Here is an 8,394-nt window from a genome sequence, read left to right as displayed (position 1 = left end):
ATGCATCCTGTATGTTATATAGGTGGTAATTTGAATAACACACTTTTATTAGGTATTTTAAGATAACTTGGTAATCTTAATTTTGTTACAAACAATTAGCAACTGGGTTTTTTTCTGCCTCTCATCTATACAAATCAACAACAAAGATAAAAGCATACGAAATAACTTCAGTGCAGCTGCCAGGAAACCATTCAATCCTAACTGGTTAGGCCTCTATTAACGTATTCACAAATTACACATTTCCAAAAAAAAAAAAAAAAAAACACTACTTGAAAGCAATTAATCTTCAAACAGCATAATTAGTTTCAGCATTTGCCTTGTCAACTGCAAATTAAAGACAATGCTTGAGCCCCTATAGATCACAATGCTTCTGCTACAAAGCAAATGCAAGTAGTAGTCACGGAAAAATGATACTTGATGAATCAGAAGCTTCAAAACTCACAGAATTGTAGTGCCAAGAGAATAAAGCCCACAACCAAACCTATTGGCTCTCTCCTTCCTGCACCTCCATAATATGGCTGAATCATTATCTGAAATGTGCAACTTCCAACCGACGGATCTGTTTTAGTGACCATTGATAGGTTCGGGAATTTACAGGCAGCTTCAAGTGATTATGTGTCTGATGTAACTATTAAAAGCGTATGAAATATTTCCCCGAGCATCCAGATTGCCACAAGATGTCCCATAACCAAGTGAGTGCAGTCAGCAAGTCCACAGGCATAGCTCACGCTTGGTGCCATTGGATCATCGAGTCTGGCTGAAGGCTTCATCACACACCATTTTTCTCTAAGTAGTGCACACTTCTTGCTGGAATTAAAACACCTGAATTGTGGTGGCCAAGGTTCAGCTGGTATTTAGCTCTCCCATCAAAAGTAAATATACCCAGTGACGTTCGAAATTCCCTGGAACAACACTCTTGGCATCCTCATCAATCAAGCTAAACAAATAGGCATCAATTGGCCCAGGTCTCATTGGGGTTCCTTTCCCACCTGTAATATGGGACATAAAACCTTGGTTGAACCGTCGAGCTACATCCATATTAGATTTGATCTCCATCAGTTGGCCACCCAATCTCTCCAATTATGATAGGCAGGTTCCCATACCCATTCTTCTGTAGAGCATGCACAAGAGTGTCATGATTTGCATCAAACATATTGTAATAGTTTGTCCCATCATTTACAGGTGTGCGTTGCCATCAAAGAAGGCATACTCAACTGGGAAGTTGGCATCAGTGTAAAGGCTTATGAATGGATAGATGTTGACAGTAAACGGCGCACCATTATCGCTCAAAAACTTGACAATGGCAAGCATGAGATCATGGATATCATTCGGAAGTCACCTTCAGATGGATAGCCAGACGGGGCCTCATAGACATCAGCATAAGGGGGCAAGTGAACTTTACTGATGCTAAGCCCAGCCTTTATCAGGGCAGATTGAACATTCTGAAGAGCGGGGAAGGTCGTTTTGAGGAAGCTTCCCTTGTATGTTTGCAAGAAAGGTTCATTCCCAACGGCAACATATCTGCACATTCATAAGGTGTGATAACCTCAGAGATTTTATCAAACTTACATATGTCCAAGCATAAGAATATACATTATTGAACATTAATATATGCCTACATCATGGCCTATAGAAAGTGAATAAGTAAAAGGCAGCCAGGATTGAAGCATGCAACAGAAAATTGCTGTCAAAGTCCAAGTTAAACATCATTCATGCAAGGTGTTTTGTACACATTGCTACTGCAGGAACTCCTGAAACCTCAATGTAAACTCACAGAACTTCACTAGCTAGTATTTTATGAGCAAAAGAACAACCCATTTCAAGCAAATATTTATTTGGAAAGAATCCATGGGGGTTTTAGGGATTTTTAAGAGTCTATGAAAAACAAGCAGATCTTTCCTCTAAGAGAAATTGATATTCAACCGGTATGGGAATGGTAGAAATAGAATACTAGCAAAAAAAAAGCTGAATAGCATGTAAAAGTTACATAGTATAAGAAGTCAACAGCAGCAATAAACACAAGCCAAAACTCTCTTTCTTTTTAGTTTGGTATTAGTCAGTTAGCCGATTCTCTGGCTATTACACAGTTTCCTGTCAGGTCAATAATATATATACACAAGCTCTTGTCAGGTCAATAAATAATTACATTTTGTACGCTATGCAACTTAACTTCAGACTAGGAAAACTCTTATGACGCTCAAACACCTAAAATGAAAGCAATAAAAATTATTTAAAATCAAATGATTCCAAGAAACAATTTCCCAGTTACAGAAGGCTAGCATAGACAAGGCACTAAAGCAAATTATAACCAATGAAACATAAATCAAGATCAAAGCTGGTAGTTTCAAATTATAGTTTATGTTTTACAGAACCACCATGGCTTGCATATGGGCAAGCTAATGTGGCTCGGAACCAAAAAGCCAAGTTTGTCTCTAATGATACGTTGAACAGTTCAGTTGTTCTGGTTACAAGTGAGATTTACAGTAATGGTAATATCCGAACATTATTACTAATAAATATTTTACGGTGCAGTAATATAAATCTGCTAGTTCACTGTACTCTGGGGAGAAAAGTGGTTATTCTATTTGGTGAGAGAATTTGGGAGATCTTTCTTAGTGAGGGAAAGAAGTAAACAAGAGAGGTTCATATGTTGTACATTGTCTATAAGAAGAAGTGGATGTAGCTTGGCTTGGGGACCACGTAGATCATTGTGTCTTTATTTTTTTCAGATATTAATTCTGTTTAGTGTGTGACTATTTGTTTGATATTGTGGCGATATTTCTGTATTTGTTTCACTGCAAAAAATTTAGTCTGGGGCATCAAATACCAAATAATATAACACAATACATAAAGCGATCCATATAAAAATATAGAGCAATCCATATATACATCCTTACAACTTTGTCAATAACTCCAAATATAATAGGCAAATGTTGGTAAAGCATTTTTGTTGATTGGAAAATGTTTCATAAGGCAATAAAGCATTTAATTGCACCAAGACTATTAAAATTAAACTTGAATACATGATTTCTCTTAGTCAGGTTGCAACACACACAACAGTCGGGATAAAACAAATATGAACACCCAGCTGACAAATCACCAAATATACACAAATGTTTTCCGCAATATATACAAGACAATTTCAATGAGACTTAAGTGAAGTTAACCAAACCCGAAATAGAAAGATTTATAACATCTAGGACTCAACTAAACAACTACAATCAACAGATTATATCTAGTTCACTTTTCAATTAACCAGAAAAGTAAAGTTGATTCTTTTAGTTGAATTGAAATAAACAATAAATGCAGAGCAAGGGAAGCAGACCTGATATTAACATATTAGAAGAGATATGTTTGGAGACATTGGTGGAAACCCATTTCTCAGCAGCCTCATGCTGCCAGCCAGATGAAAGCATATCATTTGGGATACCAACCATGACCTCAATATTAGAGCCACCCAGAGCCTTAATGTTCCATAATCAGCATCAAAAAGCTTCAATTTTTGAATCCCATTATCCCTCAATAGATTCACCACAGTCTCTGGGGAAGAGGATGGCTTAGTTGTGTGCCAATTAGCACCAATACCACTCACCCACAAACCAATGAACACAATAAAACCAAACCAAAAGTTACAGAAACTGAAAAGCACCTCATATCATAACAAAACCGGTCCAAGCTTATTCCCAAATGGGACTTTTATAAGCAACCAAGACAGAAAACCCAGAAAACAAAAATACCCGAATCCAGTTATGAAGATAGGAGAGATAAAGATGGAAGTAAAGAAGTTAAGAGAGCTGATCTAGAAATATTAGTAGAACCAAAAAGGAATCAAACCCATGTTTGGACACTGGAGTAGCTAAAAAAAAATTTATACTACAGAAAGAGGTGAAAAAGTAAATAGTTTAAGATTCTGCAGAAATGATTGAACAAGCTATAGCTAAGAGCTGAGGCTTACTAAAAGATGGTGAATCAAAAACCCAGAATAGATTCTTGAAAATAAAACTGGGAATATCTAAAGAAGCACTTGAGAGTTGTTAAAAGTAAGTAGAGATGCATGTAAGTTCAAATCCAAATCAAAATGAATAATTTAAAAAATGAAAATGGAAGGGGAAAAGGAAGAGAAATAATGAGATAATGAAGAAGTTAAGGACGGTGAGATGGTGGAGTAAGCGGTGACTTCAAGAATCTTATCAAAAAAGGAACACAGTTTACTAACTCAGTCACACTTTAGTTGCTCAGAGAGACAGAAGTAAAAGCCATGTAAGGTAAAAGCCACTTAAAGGTGACTAGATGAGTCATTACATTGTCTAAACTCATCAATTTTAATTTGTAAAAAAAGTAATCAATGTATATTAACCCATTTGTATTAATTTAAGTGTTAACATTAAAAATTTCAATTTTTTACAGAAAATTTAAATTTTTTATATTATACTTAGATTAGTCACATTGATTAGTGTACATAATTTTATTTTTTTAAAATAATAATAATAATAATACTTCCTTTAGAAGCTTACCAAAAAATATAAAAAATAAAATAAAATATATTTAAAAACTCAAAAATTTTATTGTAAGTTTTTTTTTTAAATTAAGGACGTAAAATTTGAAATAATATGACAAATAAAATCTACTGACAATGTGGGTTTTATTTTTTTTTATAATATTTCTTTTTTCAGTTATTGGTGTAGCGCATTTATGTGCTCTCCAGACATAAATGAGTTTCAAGCATCCCAATTATTTTTTGAAAGAATTAAAAAAAGGTGATATATGTTTTTTTTTTAATGTGTTTAGAATGCTTTTGATTTTTTAACTTCAAGAAAATATTTACTGCTTTCAATGCTAATTGTTGGGATGTTTGAGACTTAGTAACTTTTTGGGACGAAAAAAATAAATCCAAAATTATATACAGCTGATAATAAACCAAAAATAATAATGTCAAAACTTATGAATTGAATATATATTCACTTATTTTATTAAATGAATTTGAGAAGCTATTTAATTAATTTATATTGAAAATAAGCAAGATTTAGGTTTTATGTAATAATCCCAAATAAAAGTGTTATGTCGGAATCTGGAAGTGTGTGTGGTGGTACCTTTTTGCAGGAGAAGTGATGAGAGACAAGAGAGAGTTGCAGTATTGGCCATTGCGCAGTTCATTTTGACAGTGACATGACGTCGTAATTTGTGTATCCGTTAACTTCCCAACGCCCGTTAACATCTTGCTTGGATATTCGCATTCCTATTCATTTACTTTTTTATTGCCCACTGGAAAGCCATGAACCCATGAGTATGACCATCAGACCATATGCTACTGTCTGCTACTGCACGTGACTTCTATTTCCTTTGTTATTTTTAAATTTTATTGCAGTAATTAGACAATTTTTCATGATCAATGTTTCCTCGGGTCAATATAAAGCATTAATTACATTGGGTAGCATTAAACCACCTTCATTATGGTTTAAATAATTATTTAACTTAATAATATGAATCAATTTAATTGAAAGGGTAGCATTAATTTAAACCCATCTTATACTATAGTATGATTGATAGATCACTGTAGTATTATCATATTATTTAGACTGTGTAACACTTATTATTTATGTAACTGCATTAAACTCGTCTTTTATTTTCTATTCCTTAACCTTTAATCTTCTTACCTTCTAAAATATTCACGATGATTAAATACAATTGGATCTTTAATCCTCCACCCGTCATTCAAACTGAAAGGGGGGTTCTCACAACCTTGGAGCGTTTGAATCAATAATATTTATTATAGGGGTATATTATATTAACAGAAAGAAATATCACCTTAAAGATTATTAAGAATATTTAGAAAAAGTGCTTGATTGATTCCAATAAATTAGTGAATAATATATTTGGTTGGGAGGATAAATAGGTGAGTATGTTATATAGATTACTAAGTTGTCCTCCTTTTTAATATTAATATAATAATATTTTTATTATTATTTTTTAACCCCCTACATTTGTAATTTTACTAAAACACCCCAGTCATATAAAACTTTAATTATAACAAAATCATCCCCACCCACCCCAAGCCACTACCGACAACCAACCATCACTATCGGCCGTCGTCGACGGAATGGTGATGACTGGTAGTATACAACTGGCCGTGCGCAGGCAAAGCCGGAAATGGTCATGGATCACACATCCATGACCAAAAAATGACCAGATCTATGGCCGTTTCATGGCAAAGAAGTGGTTGTGAAATGGCACAATCTAGTTGTGGTCGTAAAAAGGCTAGATATTTGGCGTGCCATTACACGGCCAGATCTTTGGCCATGAAACGGCCATAGATCTGGTCGTTTTTCTGTCATGGATTTGTGATCCATGACGAAAATGCCTTACATGACACACTAGCGAAATCTCGCCAATTATCAACCATTATGGTGACTGAAGCCGCGGTCGGCGGTGGTGAGTCACGGTCGGCGATGGTCTTGGGTGATTAAGGGTATTTTGTTAACTTTTAAACTTTTTTATGACTAGGGTGTTTTGATAAGAGCTTGAAATACATATTTTATTAGTGATTCAATTGATTATGAAAAAATGTGTTAATTTGTGAAGATTCCAGACTTGTGGGACAGAAAGAACGATCACCGCAAGACGTTTTTGTCGCCGCAACGATGGATTGCGGGCCTGTGGGTTATTTATTTTCCTAGTCCGAATCTAAATGGTTTAAGACATTTAATTTTTTTTCCTAATTAACCTCCAAACCCTAGCACTGTAAATAAGGCTCTTTAATTAGTTTTTAGGGATTAGAGGAGGAGAAAGAGTGGCTACTATTTTGGAGATCGAAATTCTTGCAGTCTCGTTGCCAATTAGAGAAGTTTTTCTATTTTCTTTCTGAAATCTTATTGTTAATACAATGGTTGTTTTTATTACTGCAATTATGAACTAAATTCTTTTCTAGGGCTAAAGTGTAGCCCAATTTATGAATATGTATTGATTTTATTGTGGTTAATTTTAATTGAGAATCAATTCTAAGTTTTATTATTGTGTGTAATGCTTTCAATTCTTAAGGGCCCGAGAGATGATTGATGATTTTATGGGTTGGCGAGACGATAGATGAAACCTGATTAGTCTAAGGTAATACAACCATAGATTGAGTGAAAGCCAAAGAAAGTTATCGCGATCTGTGAGGCTCTGGTAAATTTCATAGAACTTAATGATCTCTTAGCTTCTAAATCCACTTTAGAATATTTTGAGTTATTGCTTAAGGGTTAATTCGCTAATGTTCGAGAGAAAGTTAGTGAAATTTTAGGGAGTTTGGCCTTTAGAATAATTTAATTAGGTTAACAATAATTGTTAATGTATAGGATTAGTTGGTGTGAAATCTATGCCCAGGTTTACTCATATTGATTTTTTTATTACAGAGTATTAATAAAATTCTGCTCTTGTTTATTTTAGTTTGTTTTATTTTTCATTAAATATTTTTAAAATTTGCTTTATCAAATAGTAATGAAATAGATTAGTTTGATACTTGGTAAGTAGTTCTTTGGGGTTCGACACTCGTTTATCCAAGCTTTACTACTTGCACGATTTCATACACTTGCGAATAGCTGTCATGTTTTAGCAAATTTCTCATGTAGAGGAGTTGGGTAAGTGTTATTTGGTTGACATTTGAGGGTAATTGTTTTTGGTTGACATTTAAGAGCAATTGTGTCCGAAATGGTTTTAATTAAGGGTAAAATGGGTAGCAAAATCATTACTCGGTAATGTTTTAATAAACCCCATAACAAGATAATAAGATTACCCTCATATTACCAACAGTAAACACTATTACATAAAAGATTGCCGTAATATTTATTATTTGTAAACCAAACACCGGAATCTTGCAAAATAAACGAAGATTACCCTCATATTTTATATACCCTCGATCCAAACGGTCTCTAATGTTAATGAAATAATAAAAGCACCCTAAAATTTAAAAAATAATATAAGATTTTACTACTAGTGAATCGCTAGTGTACCGTTAAAATTTATAATATGATGGGTTAATGAATATTTACTTAATTGTTCCTCTATTATAAATAATTCTTATTAAAAAAAAAATACAAATGCAGCAATTTTTTTTTTTTAAATAAGCATTAATTCTTAACTAATTACTAATCACAAAATATAATCAATTAATCATTTCCCAACTAACAAACATAATCAAACATCAATAGCAAGTTAATAAAAAAAGTAACCCTAATCTTTCTCCGAATACTCTCATACTTAATCAATAATAATAATTAGGAAAAGAAGGGGTTGTTAATTAATTTAGCAAACAATTGGGGGCTATACAAACTAACTAACCTCTTGGAATGACGCACGATCCGTTTGGCGATCATGCGCCAACTGTCTGTTTCCAACCATATCCACCATGGATTTGGCCAT

At 33.6% G+C, this 8,394-nt stretch overlaps 1 pseudogene; it reads right to left on the bottom strand.

Moving 5' to 3' along the window:
- Window positions 1-286: 286 nt before the first annotated feature.
- On the bottom strand, window positions 287-8,394 carry LOC116129705 (annotated as a pseudogene).

Source organism: Pistacia vera, unplaced genomic scaffold (genome assembly GCF_008641045.1).
Source record: "Pistacia vera cultivar Batoury unplaced genomic scaffold, PisVer_v2 Contig213, whole genome shotgun sequence".
Classification (NCBI taxonomy): domain Eukaryota; kingdom Viridiplantae; phylum Streptophyta; class Magnoliopsida; order Sapindales; family Anacardiaceae; genus Pistacia; species Pistacia vera.
This window is presented reverse-complemented; position numbering and strand designations above follow the sequence as displayed.